This window comes from Patella vulgata, chromosome 4, assembly GCF_932274485.2.
Source record: "Patella vulgata chromosome 4, xgPatVulg1.2, whole genome shotgun sequence".
Taxonomy (NCBI): Eukaryota; Metazoa; Mollusca; class Gastropoda; family Patellidae; genus Patella; species Patella vulgata.
Genome location: NC_065882.2, coordinates 13,927,985 through 13,947,878, shown reverse-complemented (window position 1 = coordinate 13,947,878; position 19,894 = coordinate 13,927,985). Strand labels below are relative to the sequence as shown.

Here is a 19,894-nt window from a genome sequence, read left to right as displayed (position 1 = left end):
GAAAATTCACTGGGATGTCAGTGGTGCACAAAAGGTCCTGACAAGGAACATATAGTCGTTCGGATGGGAAGAAAACCCGAAGTCCCGTGTACACATTGGCGTGTACGTAAAAGAGTAGGCTGTTGTCCGGGAAAAAATTCCCTCATAAACACACTGTATAGCGTATGCCCGTCTTCATTAGATCTCTCGGAGCAGAACAGTTGTGCCATATAGTGTGCCATATCAGCGAAATTTTGCCAGGACAGCGGCGCTACGGCCAACACATATCGAATTCCAACTCCCGAAGGATCGTTTACGTGTATGGTATTTCGTCACATCAGGCCCTCCGCACTGCACGACTGACAAGGGGAAACCACGACGAAAAACCCCGATGATCTTTCTCGGCCAACACCGGGATCGAACTGGCGAGACCTCTAGGCTAGCGAGCCATCGTCTTACTCACCCTTACCCATGCGTGACCAATTTTTATGATTTTTATGCGTGGCCTAGCCTGACCCATGACCCACAAAACAATTTTTATGTATGGCCTAGGATTTTTTCCGATAAATAGTGTTGTTTTTTCGTTATTTTAGTGATTTTTTGGTATTTCGGGTATCAAATTTTTTTTAGGTACTTTACGGTAATTTTCGATTTTTTCTGTATATAGTGAACTTATTACCATTACGCTGGTCTAGTAAAGAGTAGGGGAGTGTCGGGGGGGGGGGGGCAAGTTACGTTGATGTTATTACAAAAGTCTTTGGAGTCCAGTAAGAATAACCAGCGGCTGCCAGGCAGAATACGCCCACATTTTCGAGAGATGGATAGAGAATAAGCTAAAATTTTAGAAAGTGATTTTTCGTACAATCAGGGTCCATAATTCAGGAAGTTACGGTTCGATATGCGCGAAAGGAACCGAGATCTTTGAGTTATAAACTTACATTTCAAGTTTCAACAAAATCAGATAAAAATTGTGACCTCTCTAGAGTCCACAACCTTGTCTGTCAGTTTTGGGCCGATTTTCACGAAATTCGAACTCAGTCGTCCTCAGGGTCTAACGGTGATATAATAATACGTTTTTTTAAATTTAAATGTCCACAACCGTGATATACCATTTTTTTTACGCTATTTGAGAACGAACGGCGGACATTTTGTCTGTCAGTTTTGGGCCAATTTTCACGAAATTCGAAATCAGCCGTCTTTAGGGTGTAAATCGGATAAAAATTATGACCTCTATAGGGTCCACAAGCTAAAAACGCGTTTTTTCGTACAATCAGGGACCATAATTCAGGAAGTTACGGTCCGATATGCGCGAATATCAAAAGGAACCACGATCTTTGGGTTATAAACTTACATTTCAAGTTTCAACAAAATCGGATAAAAATTGTGACCTCTATAGGGTCCAAAACCTTGATATACCATATTTTTACGCTATTTGAGAACGAACGGCGGCCATTTTGTCTGTCAGTTTTGGGCCGATTATCACGAAATTCGAACTCAGTCATCCTTAGGGTGTAACGGTGATATAATAATACGTTTTTTTAAATCGGATAAAAATTATGACCTCTATAGGGTCCACAAGCTAAAAACGCAATTTTTCGTACAATCAGGGGCTATACTTCAGGAAGTTACGGTCCGATATGCGCAAATATCGAAAGGAACTGAGATCGTTGGGTTATAAACTTACATTTCAAGTTTCAACAAAATCGGATAAAAATTGTGACCTCTATAGGGTCCACAACCTTGATATACCATATACTTAGTCTATTTGAGAACGAACGGCGGCCATTTTGTCTGTCAGTATTGGGCCGATTTTCACGAAATTCGAACTCAGCCGTACTTAGGGTTTAACGGTGATATAATAATACGGTTTTTTAAATCGGATAAAAATTATGACCTCTATAGGGTCCACAAGCTAAAATCGCAATCTTTCGTACAATCAGGGGCCATAATTCAGGAAGTTACGTTCCGATATGCGCGAATATCGAAAGGAACCGAGATCTTTGGGTTATAATCATACATTTCAAGCTTAAACTAAATCGGATAAAAATTGTGACCTCTACAGTGTTCACAAGCTAAAAACGTGATTTTTCGTACAATCTGGGGCCATAATCCATGAAATTACAGTCCGATACATGCCAATATCGAAAGGAACCGAGATCTTAGTTTGATAAACCTATATTTCAAGTTTCATTGAAATCGGATAAAAATTGTGACCTGTAGACTGTTCACAAACAATTGTGGACGGACGGACGGACAGGGGCGACGACAATATACGTCCACATGAAAATGTGGGCGTATAAAAATTCGAAAGGTATTGGACTGTTTTGTGGTAGAAAGTCTCGGATTTAGGTTGCTTTTGGTTGTGCCAAACGTGTTTCGGGTTTTTAGTTTGATGAGCGGAAAGGTTTTTTTTCGTTACCCGTCTTGTTGACAATGCTGAAGTGGTCAGCTATATCCATTATTGCAGCTTCGTGTTCTCTTTTGGAGTGGTAGTTACCTGTGAGGAGGCTAAGATTGATAACAGTTTTCGTAATATATTCATTCTGAGATGTTCTAGCAGGTGCTTGGATAGAGTTTTAGATGGTTGATATTATTGGTATGGCTGCATTTCACCAGGATGTGTAGTTTGGCATTGGCTTCAATCTGTCGCGAAGAGTGTTATATGTATCAGGGGGTAATGTGGAGGAGAGCTGGTGAGTGGTGACGCTGATCTCTTTACCATTTCAATAATAGCGACGAGAGAATTTGCATCGACACTTCGTCAGAAATAAACATCTGAAATGTCCTGTATCAGGTAATTCAATAGTCAGTGAGCATCTAAAAAAAGACTAGTATACTCGTCCTCTTTTGGATCGGAATTGGATTAGTCTGTCAAGGATTCATGATCAGAATCATTAGGGTCATCAAGGGATGCGTTCGTTCTCGCCAGTAATAAACATCTGAAATGTTCTGTATCAGGTAATTCAATAGTCAGTGAGCAGCTCAAAAAGACTAGTATACGTACTCATCTGGATCGGAATTGGATTCGTCTGTCAAGGGTTCATGATCAGAATCATTAGGGTCATCAAGGGATATGTTCTTTCTCGCCATAAAGAGTTACAGTGAGCGCGGTTAGTCAATTATTGTTGGAAACGGTCCGATTTACAGTTCGTATGTTCACTGAAAATACTTGGGAGTGGCCATTTATGATTCGTTGGAATATGTTGATGGTTTTCAGATACATTTTATACGTTAGCCATGTGGTAATTGACATTAGCTTTTGGGTGGAGCATTTAGATTTCTGGCTGGGATACCCGACTCCTGAAAAAGTCTGGCAAGTCAATCTTATGCTGAGCATTTTATAAGAAATTTTGTGCGATAAGCAACTGGGCTCATCTGGCTTAGCCTTTGGTGTTGGGAAATGGGAGAGTCTGGAGGGGACGGCAGGACGTTTACCCAATACCATCGAACATAATTGAAGTATTATGGTAGTTTCCCACAATAATAAGGTAGCATTTAGTTAGTATTGAGTAGTGGTGGGTAAACCGCCCAGGCCTACGGGGATACCCCACCACTGAAAATGTCTGGAGGTGGTCTTTTGATACATGTGAATTTTCTGAACATTTTGCATTTTCGTGTGGTTAGTAAATAAGCTAGTGGGTGTGGGGCAATTAGAGGCGCCTGACGAGTTTACCCCAACACTGAAAATATCTGACAGTTGTCACTTCTGATGCTCGTGACAATCCTGAACATTATGCAAACAATTTCATGCAGTTAGTAAATGCGCTGATCTAGCTTAGCCTTTTGGATGGGGCAATCATGGATGTCTTTACAATCAGAATTTCCCAACATGGGAATCTACTGACTTATGTCGATTGTCTAATAGCGGACAGGCATTTGTGATGCACAAATATATCCTCGGAATGCCAAAGAAAAAGAAACGAAATGGTAGATTGATAAGTCGAATGGGTACGGAAACCAAAACGCCTATAACTCTTTTTGCCCAAGGCCGATTTTTGGTGGATTTTTTCCACTGAAGTTGTACTCATATAGACCTTTCATAAAAAGCAAGAATCGTTTGTTTCGGATTTTTACCCCCAGCTTACGTAAATTCGAAGTACTCCTACCAGCCTATTACTTTTCCTTTCTTTAAAATAACATTGAATGACGTCACTTATATTCTTTTTACACCATCATTTTTCGGGCTCAAGAAACTTCACATTCTTGTAGATGTTTCTCTTCAGAATTTCCCTGCAATGATTATATATTGTGTTCATTTTCCATAATTGACTATAATAATATTCTGAATCTTATTGGCATAACAAAGTCTAGCAACGCATATCGGAACCACACAGTATATAATTAAAACTTTTTAAAATAGTTCTTTTTACACGGCTACATGTTTCAATTAACTTTCACAGACAAAGAAGAAAACCAACATACCTTCTAATGTTCTTTAGGTGCTGCCATTTTTAGCTGTCCGATTTTAATTTCGGGCTGATCAACCATTTCTTGTAAAAGTTCAATAATTTGGTCAATAAGATCTTCTACATCAGATTGACTGTACATCTCTGCACACAACTGCAGCTTTAGTGACGTTGTTTGGGCATTAAAATTAGTGAAAACGAATAAAAAGGATTCGCCAAAAATATGTTCATTATTGGTTTCTTTCACTTGCAGTTCAATTCCATCCTTCATTGCTGTTAATTGGTCAACAAATGAATAATCGTTAAAAGTCAAAACATGGCGGTACAAGTCTTTGTTAGCATCCTTAGGTATAAGTTTTTCTATTTCATCATAGGGAAACAGACTGTTATCAAGAATGTCATTGACGTGTTTGGAGTTAGTAACAAGAAAATCTTTCACGGACATGGAATGTTCTATATCTGCAAAAATTGGAATATGGTTTATTAAGCATTCCATAAAGTTTTTAGTAGCTGGTAATAACCCCCGAAGGTCTTCGGGTAGAATAATAAATACTCTACGATTTCCAGACCGAAGACTCAAAAACAGCTGATACATAGACATCATTATCTTAGGGGTTGTTGTCCGTAGTGTCTTGCTTAGTCTACTTAGATTATTGTGTAGTACTCCAGATAATTGTCTATGAGCTGTAACTGACAGACCGTGTAAGTCACATCTTTTGGGAGAATCGATAGAAATCAACGGGACGCCCTTAGATAGCTCCTCTTTCCAAAAACTCTTCATCGCACTAGATGATGATTCTAGTTCCCCATGCATTATATTCGCTGCCAATCTATTATTTTCAGATGTTGGTATTGGAAGATGTTTAAGGTCGCCGTACATACAGGCACTTTTCAAGCAGTTTATGAATTCCTTCAATAACATGTTCATCGCTTGTATGTCAAATGCTATGTGATTGCATATAATGGCGATTCGCATAGATGAACCATTTGTGTGGTATATAAAACGGACGGGTCCTTTGGACTTCAAATCAAAGTGTTCCATACTTTCCTTTTCAAATGCTTCATCGATGTTTCGAGTGTCTTTGTCGATTACAATCAGATCAAGTGCTTGGTTTGCTTCAATCAGATTTCGTTTGATGTCCTCTTTTGAGCCTCCTGGACGCAATACTCCTGAGTAAGTTGTTCTAAGAATAGGATTTCTGTTCGTTATTTCCAACAACAAACTGTTCATTTTCTCTTCATCCAGGCTTAAATCTGAAAATTCCATATCAAATAATAGGTGGAATGCTTTGCAAGCTTGTGGATTTTGGTTTAATTTGTAATATCTGTACTCCATGTGGGATATGGTTTGTTGGTTGTTAACGTTGTCATCTTGACAGTCAACCTTATTGCTACTCCTGATATTCTCATTTATAAAACTTGAAAGACTAGCTACAGTTGTATCTGGTGAAAATAATAAACTAATAGGTATTGTGGAGCTAATATTCTTCTTTACTTCGTTCACAACTGTCATAGCTGACATTGAATCCATTCCTTCATCCACTAGACAGGTGTTCGACGATAAACTCTTTTCATCTAAAATCAGAACTTTACATACTAATTGAGAAATGTAAGATTCGATCATTGATATTCTTTCTTCGGTAGTTGCTGACTGTAAAACGTGGGTACTTATTTGTATTGTTTCAGAATTTGTGTCCGCAGTTACTTCAGTGATATTTCCAGATTTCTGTAATGTACCACGAAGCTTTTCTATGGCAAACATGTCTTTGTTCCCCAACAGAGTAGTTTTAAGGAGCTCTAAATTTAGATCAGTTACAATAATCTGTGGAAGATCTGATAAAATGGCAGATTCTAGGCAATGTCCAATATCGTCTTTGCAAATTAGACGGTAACCTTGCTTTTCTAGTCTTTGTCTATTACGCAAATTATCATTGACATTTTCCAACATTCCCATGTCTAAAGGTCCCCAGTTTATGCTTTGTGCGGGTAATCCCTTTGATCGGCGATAAAATGCTAAGCTGTCCTGGAAAGCATTTCCCGCCCCATAATTACTCTGCCCTGGTGCCCCGAATACTGATGTTATTGAAGAATGAAGAATAAAGAAATCCAATTTAATATTTTTGGTTTCTGTTGCTAAGTGCATGTTCCAAGCCCCAGCAATTTTAGGATCTAAGACTTCTATTATTTGTTCCTCCGTCATGTTAATCAATGTAGAATCTCTCAATACACCTGCTCCGAAGATCACGCCTTTAATGGGGTTCATCGGGAATTGGTGCATGAGCTCTTCAAACGACCCTTCCAAAGAAATAAAATTTGTTACGTCTGTTTGTACAGCAAAAATCTTACAACAGCATTTATCGGATAATATTTCCATTTTGATCTCGTCGTCCCTGGTGGGATTTCTGCGGTTGAAACAAGCAATAAACCCAGCGTTATGTTCAGCCAGCCATTTAACACACTGCCACCCAAGTCCAGTTAAACCCCCAACAACTACATAAGCAGCCGATTTATTGAGTATTCGATCTGGTGGTCTTAAGCGTAATGGTGATTGGTCAAAACTGATTTCCTTTGGAGAAAACAACTTGGTCAGATAATCTGCAGATTCTGTGAATGCTCCATATTTATTTATAATCATTTGTACATCTCTAGTTGAATTCTGCAACCATTTTGTCATCTTTGGCATGGTAGATGTGAGCTTTCTATGTGAAAATATGTCCAATTCCCTTAAAACTTCAATTTCCGAATCTCGCATGTGGTGATATAATAGACGTAAACAGTCTTGTGTCACAAGAGCAGAAAGGCTAGTAAATCTTCTCACTTTAGCAAATTGTAGAATTATACTTTTGTCTAATCGTGTTAGATTTATTAAGTCGCATTCAGTTGTTAGATTGTTGGTGTTTCGAGAAACTCGAGTAGTTTTAACTTTCCTATATCGCAGCATTAAGCATATAATTTCTTCATATAATGAAGTGTTATCTTCGCAAAATAAGACAACAGACTTGGATGTTATATGCTCACATATATGCCACATAGTTACGAAGATCGTTATTAATCCAGGGTGGTACCCGGGTAATAGTGACAGTGGTATACAACAGGATTTAGGTACCTTTATCCTGTTTGATGCATGTACGGGATAGCATGATATATAAAAATCATTTTGATTGTTTTCTTCATAGCAAAGCGTCTCGAGGCAATAGATAGGAAATTTGATTGGTTCGTCGGTGTCTTCTTGCTCTTGGGAATCGAAACAATAGGGGTATAAATCTGGATTTTGGACAACTGTATTAATTGGGTTAGCATTTCCTCTTTCATGGCAAGGATACATTTGAAAACGATCTTGTATATTATCTTTCTGTGAAGAAAACATTTCAAAATCGCCTAATGAGGACTGGTCTCGTTCAATGTAATCTTTCATTTCATAAAAGCCCGTACATTCGAATGAATATACTGCACCCGCTGTGACCAGAATTTCACCCTGGTTTTTAAGATTGTTCGAAAATTCACACATTAAAAATTCCAAGATTCCGGTCTCGGATATCTGCTCATTACTATAATCCTGTAAATCAACAATGTAGAGTTGAAAAGACATGGTTTCTCTTTGAACTGATCTAAGAAATCCCCATATTGAAACTTGAATTGGGTTACAATTTGACGTTTCAGCATAGTTGCTTTTATCGGTAGTAACAGTCCAGGTGTTCCTGGTAATAACTACAACCCTGCAGTTTTCAGTATTTTCGTGAATATGTATTAAAATATTTCGGAGTCGGAATAATTTTGTTTCCACAAAACTCTGTATGTCACGATTATTAACTATTTGATCTTTGAATTCGTCCATCATTATTGCTATATTTTTGTGCTCTTTAATTTGGGTGCTGAAATCCGCCGATAACTTAATATTGTTTTCCATAATAATCCAGCAAGGGCCTTCGTCTTGCGAGATGTTACCGCCGCTCGCGTGAAAACTTGTGTTATGGTCGACGAGAAGAACTTTTTTCCAATTTTGTTTGTAAAAATATTCTTTAGTTTTCTCCCGATTGATGCCAATGACTTTAATAGTGAATTCCAAAATACTAGCTATGATGTCACCATTGTCAGCACAAAGATGGATTAAGTAAGTTGACGTTGTTGGTGTTTTTGTTAGATTCTTAACATAGCAAAACATTTGATCTTGTACTTCCCGCAAGACCCGAATTTGGTTCAAATGGGCAGGAAGCAGTTTAAAGTCGTATTCGTTTGAGCCGAAAACGCTAGGTGTTTGAAGGAGACCATCTATTATAGCCGGGTGCAGTATCGTTCCTTCCATTTCTTCTTTTAGAAGTCCATTCAACTTAAATTCCACTAAAGCCTCGTTGCTATTGTTATTCTTTACGCCCCTTTTCAAAATGGTCATTGCTTTTCCATATTGAAAGCCATAAGAAGCTAAATTAGTGTACATGTCTTCTGGTGTTAGCAAACTACTACATCTGCTTCGGATACAATCTAAATCTAAATTATCAACAGCAGATCCACTAGGATAAGATTTAATAGTACCTGTAGCATAAGCTTTGGTTCCTTTAAAGATCCTGAATTGTATCTCCTGATTTATGTTTTCTGTTTCTACATCAAGCTCTTTCGGTTTTCGGTTCATCAAAACAAGTGGGTTTTTAAAGTCAACACTGATTTCTTCGAATAATAAGCGGGGAGATTTTGTGGCAGCAATAGCTAATCCCACTTCTGCATAGAATGCACCAGGTATCACCACTATCCCATTTATTCTATGTTCATAGATAGAACCAACGCGAGTCGGGTCTAATAGAACTTTATAATTTCTAGAATCTGAACCGAGTAATTTCAGAAATGGATGACGGCGTGTTTTAGAAATAAAACCCATGAGTGTTTCTCTTGCTATATTGGGAATGTAACAATTTGGAACCCGGTTGAACTGGTATCGGGGAACTTCCAGAACTTTTCCTAAACATTTTAGAACATCCTCCCATTTAATATTTACTCCATACTCATATAGAGATGCTGCAGCCTTTGTTATAGATATCATTTCACCATCTTTCTGTATTGTTGGTATGGCAATAGCAACAAGATGTTGTTCAAAGATTTCCCTAATGTGCGCCTTTAAAATCGGCTTCGGTCCAATTTCTATAAATATATTAATTTTATCGGGTTCGTGAACTTCTACTATAGACTGGTGAAACAACACTGGGTTCCTGACGTTTTTCGCCCAGTATTCAGACGTGATGAAATCTGCACCAACGGCCATTTTCCCGCTTACCGATGATACTATTGGCGTTGTAGGTGGAGTTCCGTCAAGAGTAAAGGCAGTAGCCAACTTCTTTGCACAATCGTTCATATGGTGTGAGTGAAATGCGCTTGTCACATTTAAATCCATGAATTCTACACGGCGTTCTATTTCTTTCAACCGAGATTTGATCAAATGAACGACTTCATCATCACAACTGATTGTGCAACAGGATGGGTTGTAAAACAAGGATATGTTTGCTTGTGTTTTAAATGTCTCCATTAAAGACTTTACGTCAGCAATCTTCATATTTCTGACTACAAACATTTTACCCCCTGTTGCTTCGGCTTGATATTTAGTTCTATGATAAATAACACAAACTGCTTGTGTTAGGGTAAGAGCTCCGGATGCATACGCTGCTGCAACTTCACCTATAGATTGTCCAACGATAGCATCTGCCACTACACCAAATTCTTTGACCATAGCATATACACCAACTTCACACGCGAATGTCATGATTGGGGCTACATAAGGATCATCCAGGTTAAAGCCGGTCTGAAATGCATCACACAAATCCCATGAAACAAATTCTTTCAATAAATCTGACACACCATTTATAGTATCTTTGAATATAGTAGAATGTTTCATTAAAGACTGACACATTCCTTTCCAGTTTGTTCCCATTCCAGCGAAGACCAAAATAATTTTCTTCTTCTTAGAAAGAGGATCTGTTCTGTTTTTGTGTTCTAAGTCAATTTCTTTCAATTTTTGAATAATTTGTTTCATGTTAGTGCCAACGACAGCAACACGAAACGGGAAATGGTTTCGTCTATACATAGTGGTATACGAAACATCCTCAATTTTATAAGCTTCTCCGTTTTCGCAGAAAACCGATTTGATCATATGTAAGGAGGAGAGATCACGTGCCGACAAGCAAACAATCCTGGGTAATTGAGATGTTGAGGTGTCATAATTTTCTAATTCATTTGACGGGTTCATGTGGGTTGTGATAATAGCATGGCTGTTAGTACCACCGAAACTAAAACTATTTACACAAGATCGCATATACCCATTATCGGTTTTGGGCCAGGGCTGAACTTCTGTTGGTACCTTCAGGTTATATTTATCAAGAGGAACATTCTCACTGGGTTTATCAAAATGGAGGGATGGGACGATTTCCCGATGTTTATGCATCAGTAAAACTTTAATTAGACCAGCTACACCAGCACCCGATTCTAGATGTCCAATGTTAGTTTTTACAGATCCTATTAGTCTCTGTTTGGAATTTGTATCTTTCTGAAAGAATTTACCAAGAGCTGTTACTTCTACTGGATCACCTGCTTTGGTTCCGGTCCCTACAATAGGAATTAATCAAAATAATACCAATTACATAATGTCATATACACGTATATATTACCTGAGCCAGTGAATATATACAAGTTTGAATATAGTACGCCCTAACATTTGTATATGATAAAATCTTGTTTACAACAATCTCGAGGCTTTTAGTAAATTCGTTTTTGTGGTTTGCACAACAATAAAGTGTCAGCTAAGTGAAGTTCTCAACTAAGAAATGACAGCAGGTGTTCCAAAAAGAGTAAGACCGCGTTATTTAAAACACGCGGTTGTCATGCAAGATACGCCCACATTTTGCAAGAGATGGACAGAGAACGAGTTAAAAATATAATGTGATTTTTTGTACAATCCAGGAAGATATGGTCCGATATGCGCGAATATCGAAAAGAACAGAGATCTTTGATTTATGAACATACATTTCAAGTTTCATCAAATCGGATAAAAATTGTGACCTCTAGAGGGTCCACAACCTTCGTATTACATACTTTTACACAATTTGCGTACAAAGAGCGGCGATTTTGATGGACAGTTTCATTTCAATTTTCCAGAAATTCGAATTCAACCTTCATTATGGTGGAATGGTAATATATTTAAACGTTTTTTAAAATCGGAAAAAAAATGTGACATCTAGAGAATCCGCAAGCTAAAAATGCAATTTTTCGAACAATTAGGGGCCATAATCAAGGAAGTTACGTTAGGATATGCGCGATTATCAAATGGAACCAAGATCTTAGTTTTCGTTAAATCGGACAAAAATTGTGACCTCTTAATTTTGTACAATGAAGGTCCATAATTCAGGAAGTTACGATCCGATATGCGCAAATATCAAAAGGAACCAAGATCTGTGGGTTATAAACATGTATTTCAAGTTTCATGAAAATCGCACCAAAATTGTGACCTCTAGAGGGTCCATAACCTTGATATACCAGATGTTTACACAATCTGCGTACTCAACCAACATTACGGTGTAACGGTGATATATCGAACGTTTTTGAAAATCAGATAATAATTGTGACCTCTAAAACACGATTTTTCGTACAATCAGGGGCCATAATTCAGGACGTTACGATCTGATATGCGCAAATATCGAAAGCAACCAAGATCTTTGGGTTATAAACATGCATTTCAAGTTTTATCAAATCGGATCAAAATAGTGACCTCTAAAGGGTCCACAACCTTGATATACCAGATGTTTACACTATTTGCGTGGAGGGGCGGCCATTTTGTCTGGCAGTTTTTGTCCGATTTTCACAAAAGCGACCTCAAACAATATTACGGTGTAACGGTGATACGTTCGAACAGTTTTTTATACACCCACATTTTCATGTGGACGTATTATGCCGTCGCCACTGTCCGTCCGGACGTCCGTCCAAAATTTGTTTGTGGACACTCTACAGGTCACAATTCTTATCCGATTTTGACGAAACTTGAAATATAGGTTTATCTCGAAAAGAGCTCGGCTGCTTTCGAAACTTCATGGATTATGGCCCCTGTTTGTACGAAAAATCACGTTTTTGGCTTGTGGACCCTATAGAGGTCACAATTTTTATCCGATTTTGTTGAAACCTGAAATGTAAGTTTATAACCCAAAGATCTCGATTCCTTTCGATATTCGCGCATATCGGACCGTAACTATGGGCCCTGATTGTACGAAAAATCGCGTTTTTAGCTTGTGGACCCTATAGAGGTCATAATTTTTACCCGATTTAAAAAACCGTATTATTATATCACCGTTACACCCTAAGGACGACTGAGTTCGAATTTCGTGAAAATCGGCCCAAAATTGACAGACAAAATGGCCGCCGTTCGTTTTCAAATAGCGTAAGAATATGGCATATCAAGGTTGTGGACCCTATAGAGGTCACAATTTTTATCCGATTTTGTTGAAACTTAAAATGTAAGTTTATAACCCAAAGATCTCGGATCCTTTCGATATTCACGCATATCGGACCGTAACTTCCTGAATTATGGTCCCTGATTGTACGAAAAATCGAGTTTTTAGCTTGTGGACCCTATAGAGGTCATAATTTGTATCCGATTTAAAAAAAAACCGTATTATTATATCACCGTTACACCCTAAGGACGACTGAGTTCGAATTTCGTGAAAATCGGCCCAAAATTGACAGACAAAATGGCGCCCGTTCGTTCTCAAATAGCGTAAGAATATGGTATATCAAGGTTGTGGACCCTATAGAGGTAACAATTTTGATCCGATTTTCATGGAACTTGAAATGCATGTTTATAACTCACAGGTCTTGGTTGCTTGTGATATTTGCGCATATCGGAGCTTAACTTCCTGAACTATGTCCCCTGATTGTACGAAAGATCGCGTTTTTAGCTTGTGGCCCCTCTAGAGGTCATAATTATTATCTGATTGAACCAGCGGCTGCCAGGCAGGATACGCCCACAACCTTGATTTACCTCGATATACCAGATGTTTACACTATTTGCGTACGGGAGGGGGTGGGGCATTTTGTCTGGCAGTTTTGGTGCGATTTTCATGAAATTAGAACTCAACCAACATTACGGTGTAACGGTTATATATTCGAACGTTGTTTTTAATTCAGATAATAATTGTGACTTCTAGATGGACCACAAGCTAAACGCGCGATTTTTCGTACAATCAGGGGACATAATTCAAAAAGTTACGATCTGATACATGCCAATATCGTGGACGGACGTGCAGGGGTGACAATATAGTCCACATGAAAATGTGGGTGTATAAAAAAGCTGCATTGATCTTTAACTCACCGTGTGCTTCGATATAGTCTACTGATTCTGGATTAATTCTATATCTGTCAAACACTATGTCGAGTAGTGATTCTTGTTGCTGGGGAGATGGTGCTGTGATTGGTGTGACTGTTTGGCCATCATGGTTGACAGCTGTAACAATAGTCCCCCAGATAGGATCATTATCTTTCAAAGCCTACCAAAAACACAAATAATATCAAGTAAACAGCATATAAAGTTATCGAAAGTTTTCTATTTTGTAAATAACGTGTACCTCAGCACATTCTTATGGACTTAACAGGGAATGAAGGACTGAAAAAGTAACAGAAGGTTGTTGGGGGTGGGGTGTTACGAATTAATGATTGGTCTAGCTACAAAGCCAAAATATAAAAGTTATACAAACATTTCAAATATAAAAATTATATACCTGTTCTAGTGGTTTTAAGATAATAATGCCACACCCTTCACCCCTGGCGTATCCATCAGCATTTTCAGAGAAAGCCTGACATTTTCCCGTAGGCGATATCATACCAGCTTTACTTAGTTGTATAAATATATCTGGTGTCATCAGTGAGTTGACCCCACCTGCTATAGCCATATCACATTCTCCTGAGGAAACATTATTATTATTATTATTTATTATTTCCTGTTTCTCGATTTTGTTTGAATTTTGAGCCCTGGTTTTGTGCTTGGTTTCTGTATTATGCTCATCATGGAATATTTCATGCTTTGCTTTACAAAAGAATTCATCAGTAAAACAAAAATATTGCACTTATTTCAATAAATTACATTGATGTAAACCTACCTGATCGTAAAGCTTGACAAGCTAGATGGACAGCAACCAGAGATGATGAACAGGCGGTGTCTATCATCATTGATGGACCGGTCCAATTGAACACATACGACACCCGGGCAGCTACAATACTATTACTGGTACCAGTCAATGTATAATTATCGCTTTCCTCGGCAACGGTAGAGAAAATTTTGGCATAATCAGAGGTAGTCATACCTAAAAGAAATAGGGAATTTCATGCCAGTTTCGTGTCAGTGACAAATAGAAAAATTTACAATGTTCATATCCGTGGCATAAGATAATGTGCAATAACACTCTCTTGAATATTAAACGTATTACATCCAAAAGAGAACCAAAGTAACACACTAACACCACTAAATCTGAAGACCTTTATTTCACACACGTTCAGTTTTTCACTGTCTTCAGAGACAAGTGTTTCAAATTCTGAGGACCCTCCATTACACACTCTGGGTTCGGTTTCTCGTTTGAGGTGACCGAAGTTATGAAATTCTTAGCTAGTAAAGTTACTCCACAGTGAGTATAAATAAAATTAGAAATCTATGAGTGGGGAGTAGCCGTGCCAGATTTCTCTCAAACTAGTTTCGTTCATTTCGAACTCATCAGGCTTAAATGAAATAATGCGGATGTTCCCTTTATATAGTCGTCGGGGACCGGAGCACAAAGAGGATCTCGGGTGGTCCTGCGCAGTGCTGTATCTCCGGAGCAACTGCTTCCGTTTAATGGTGAACAGAGAGACGGCTAAAGATTTGCCGTTTTAAAATGCTTATTTGCATAGACCCTTAGGCTTCCAACCCATTTGTCTGTGTCGTTTAAAATAATATAAACAAGTGGGGATCATTTAATTGGATAATCGGACTGGTTGGTTGAATCGTGTGATATGTACTAAATTATTCTAGTATTAGATAGCATAATTTGGAACTCGTCCAGACATCCATGCATGCTTAGTCTACAATCAGACTTAGTATTCAACTGAGCTGTGTGAATTTGAACTGACCCGAGAGGTGATCTGGGGTTGGGGGGGGGGGGGAGACGCACTCCTTTACCAAACGGGTTTGATATCTTACGGCTAACCAAGCACTGTCGCGATATTATTCTAAAAATAGACTCGATAGGAGTTGGAAACTAATTAGAGACTTTTGGCAAGCGGAATTTTTCACATCCGTATCCGTATCGTATACGTTACGTCAATATAGTTTTAGAATTTTGGCAGATTTTCGCGTCGCGTACGTATGCATCGCGCTGAGCTGAGTTCTATTACAGCATGATGGCAGACATCTACCAAGATCACCATTAGTACTAGTCAAGCACCTAGCCTACAATTTCCCGGAGGGAGTGAAGTTGCTCGACAGTCGCTGAGCTATTAAAAAAAATTTTAATGTCAGATCTTATTAAAAAAATCTTCAACTTCAACTCGACAGCAATTTTTGGTTTCAGTAATGTATCATTTCAGAAAGTTTATACCCGTTAATCATTTACAGATTTGCAAAGTCCCACCTCACTAAATATAGCATGTAGATCAACCAGCATGTAGGCAGACAGACAAGAAAAGTATGAATATTCCGAGAAAAACCCATAAAAAATAATGATTAAATCCCAGTTTTTATCATTGATAAAATCAGATCTAATATATACCTTTGTGTTCTATGCTACAAACTGGTTCATAAAAACGGTACGATACAACAATTCAGCGACTAAAAGTAGCACTGAGGACTGTAAAATGACGACAATGTTATACGGACCTTTTTCCGTATGAAAGTTGTTCGATACGTGCTGCCATATCACGTATGAGAAATACACACACATTGATGACGTCACACACAAAATCGATACGGATCAGGAATTTAAGCTTGCCAAAAGTCTCTAATTGTGGTCCTCGAAAACCCGATGGTCCAGCAATTGTTGGTGTGCAAGTGCCTCCCCCCACACACACACATACACGGTAGTATTACTTTATAATAATAATTACCGATATATACTCCCGTGTTAGATCCACTTGTTTGCTGTTTACTTATGCCAGCATTCTCTAAAGCCATAAAAATACCGTCTAATACAAACTTGTGTTGCGGGTCCATTTTACGAGCTTCAAATTCATTGACGCCATACAGTTTAAAATCCCATTTGTCGTGACTAGAGTATTATAAAGAAAATTTGATTTTTTAAAATTATATCCCCATTGGCGGTTTGGAATGCTTCATTTCATTAAATACAAAGATTAAGTTCATACACTCAGAGCCATTAAAAACGCAATGCCTAATTCGGGAAATATTTTTAGTAAACGTTTTCTTGTGATGGGTCTCTTTTTTGGAGTTCTGGGTTTGAACCCAATATCAGTTCTTGGTAATGAACTTTGTTTGTGCAAATGCAACACTTGTCTTTTTTCACGATTTTAAGAAGTCCCATGTTACACATTTTGCACGTGCATTCCCTGCACTCTGGCCCTTTAAATACAGATCAAAATTTCAACATTCATCACTTCGGAAAAATGCCATGCCTTACACAAGAAAACAGGAACACAGCTATTGGCATGCTGGTTAAGGGGGCTTCACAGGTAGCTGTCGCCAGACTGTTTAATATCCACCCATGAACCATTGCTCGCCTCAGACAATGCCTTCACGCCACTGGAAGAGTTGCCGATCGACCCCGACCTGGAGCGCCACCTGTAACAACCGCTGCTCAAGATCGCCACATCCGACTACATGTTCCAGTCAGCTACTGATACTGCCAGGGGAACTGTTGGAACACGGCAACGTCAGATCAGCCATCAAACAGTCCGAAGGCGCCTGGCTGCTCTTGGGTTACGCTGCCGTCGACCATAGCAAGGTCAAATTCTTTTGCATCGCCATTGACTTGCCAGACAGCAATGGATCGCAAATTAGGGGTACTGATACTGCCAGGGGAACTGTTGGAACACGGCAACGTCAGATCAGCCATCAAACAGTCCGAAGGCCTGGCTGCTCTTGGGTTACGCTGCCGTCGACCATAGCAAGGTCAAATTCTTTTGCATCGCCATTGACTTGCCAGACAGCAATGGATCGCAAATTAGGGGTACTGATACTGCCAGGGGAACTGTTGGAACACGGCAACGTCAGATCAGCCATCAAACAGTCCGAAGGAGCCTGGCTGCTCTTGGGTTACGCTGCCGTCGACCATAGCAAGGTCAAATTCTTTTGCATCGCCATTGACTTGCCAGACAGCAATGGATCGCAAATTAGGGGTATCTGCATAACACACCATGACGAAATATCATCTTCTCGGATGAATCCCGATTCAACCTCGGTTTTCCTGATGGACGTCACCGTATCTATCGATGTCGGCATGAACGCTTTGCTCGTAACTGCGTGCTGGAAAGCGGTCGTTTCGGGGGAGGTGGCGTCATGGTTAGGGTCGCTATCAACGTCAACTTCCGGTCCCAGTTGGTGGTGGTACAAGGCAATCTCAACGCTCAACACTATGTTGACGCCATCCTTCGTCAGGTGTTGCTTCCATTGCTGGAACAACATGGCGTCCGTCGACAGATGGTTTTCCAGTATGACAACGCCCGACCCCACACTGCCAGGTGTTTCTGAACAATCATCACGTCTGTGTTATGGATTGGCCCGCTATGTCTCCCGACATGAATCCGATCGAACACCATTGGGATGAACTTGGGCGACGGGTTCAAACTCAAGCCGTGCCACCACGAACTGTTGCAGAGTTAATAATAATAATAATAATAATAATAACTTTATTTCCAAAGGGTTGAAAATTAGGCCACGAGGCCTGTCTTACATTTTGCCCTTTATAACAGAAGTTAAAGTTGGCACAGGCACACCAAAATCATTGGCAAACAATCCCAACACGTGTAGTGAGACATCTGTGCCAGTCCATGCCAAGGCGACGTCATGCATGTGTAAGAGCTCAGGGTGGACATACCCGATATTGACTTCAGCTGACCCCCGCTTTGTTTAATGGCTTTGAGTGTATAATTTTTTATTTTTTTTTCATATAAGCATTAGGTAATGGTGACTTAATAATGGTAAATATGGTAGACATAATAAAAATAAAAATAGGTCTAAAAATTATATTCTTCAAACTATGTGACTCACTGCCCTTCATGGGCGTTTGGGATTTTGTTATATAAATAGAGCATACATTTGTATGCATGCAGAGAAGAATACGATATTAGTACAATTGATTATTTTATGTGATTGGTCGAGTTACTTGTTCGTTCTAATATCAGAAGTTGTTGTTTTTTGGGGTTTTTTTCAAACTGGGCTTATATATTAAACTATATATTTAGTGTTTCCATGCAAGAAAATGAAATGAAATGTGGTTTAACGTCCTAGTGTTCTGCTCCGATCTGGGCTAATGAAGACATGGAAAACCCATACAGTGTGCTATGAGGGAAATTTTGCCCGGACAGTGGCATTAGGGCCTAGACAGCTGTCAAGCTTTGTCCTGCATCACTGACAAGGGGAAACCACGCCGGAAAATCTGGATGAACTTTCTTGGCCAATGCAGGGATCGAACACCCGACCTCCAGGCTAGCGAGCCAGCGTCTTGCCCACCGTGACCCCCTCCATGCAATAAGCTGCAGTTCATAATCACCAAACACGAACGAGAACATACAATTACAAACCCATTTTAGATTTAACATACCCCTCAACAAAACCTGCTCGTCTAACGTGTGTTTTTCCAGCTAGTGTAGGATCAGGATCGTAAAATGCTTCTAAATTCCAACGGTTTGGTGGAACGTCTATCACGTGATTTTCGCCATTACGTAGTACCCTCCAAAACTCGTCAACATTATCAGCTCCAGGAAAACGACAACCAACACCAATAATAGCCACGGCTTCACACATTGTTTACTGAAGAAAAGGAAAATTGGTGAACATAATATTTGTACTCCATGGAAGAGTTATTCAATGAATTCAATTATATGGCGTATGTCCGTTTTCATTAGCCCAGTCGGAGCGGAGCAGTACGTTAAATAAACCCAATTTCATTTCTCACCCCCCACCCTCCCCCTTAAGCAATGTATATCACGTATGTGTTCAGTTCAAGGAATTCCTCTATCAAGTAAAAGAGAGTAAACTAACCCAAGTCAAACTAGGGAAAAAGCAACATTTTCAGGATAACCAACCCTCATGAGTTATTGCAATATAAGAGTGTTTGAACATTGATACCTTGTATATACGGGAGAATTCGCAACAACGCTTGCTTGAACAAATCAATGTCCGAGTACCCACCAAGTACAGTCCCGGCAAATTACAACAAAGAATTCTATCAATGAGGTCCACAAATCTAGAGCATTGTCGTAAATTCTAATAAAGTGAGAATTCAATTACTTGAAAAAGTTTAAACCGTAGGTTCCAATTAGGACCTACACTGTAGACTTTC

The 19,894-nt window shown here is 39.1% G+C and overlaps 1 long non-coding RNA gene across 1 annotated transcript; it reads right to left on the bottom strand.

The window, feature by feature from the left end:
* Nucleotides 1-10,800: 10,800 nt before the first annotated feature.
* On the bottom strand, nt 10,801-14,693 carry LOC126817308 (uncharacterized). Its single transcript, XR_007678965.2, has 4 exons — nt 14,507-14,693; nt 14,129-14,310; nt 13,723-13,897; nt 10,801-10,970 (listed from the first exon to the last, which is right to left on the bottom strand). It is a non-coding gene; the product is annotated as an uncharacterized LOC126817308 (long non-coding RNA).
* Nucleotides 14,694-19,894: the final 5,201 nt, after the last annotated feature.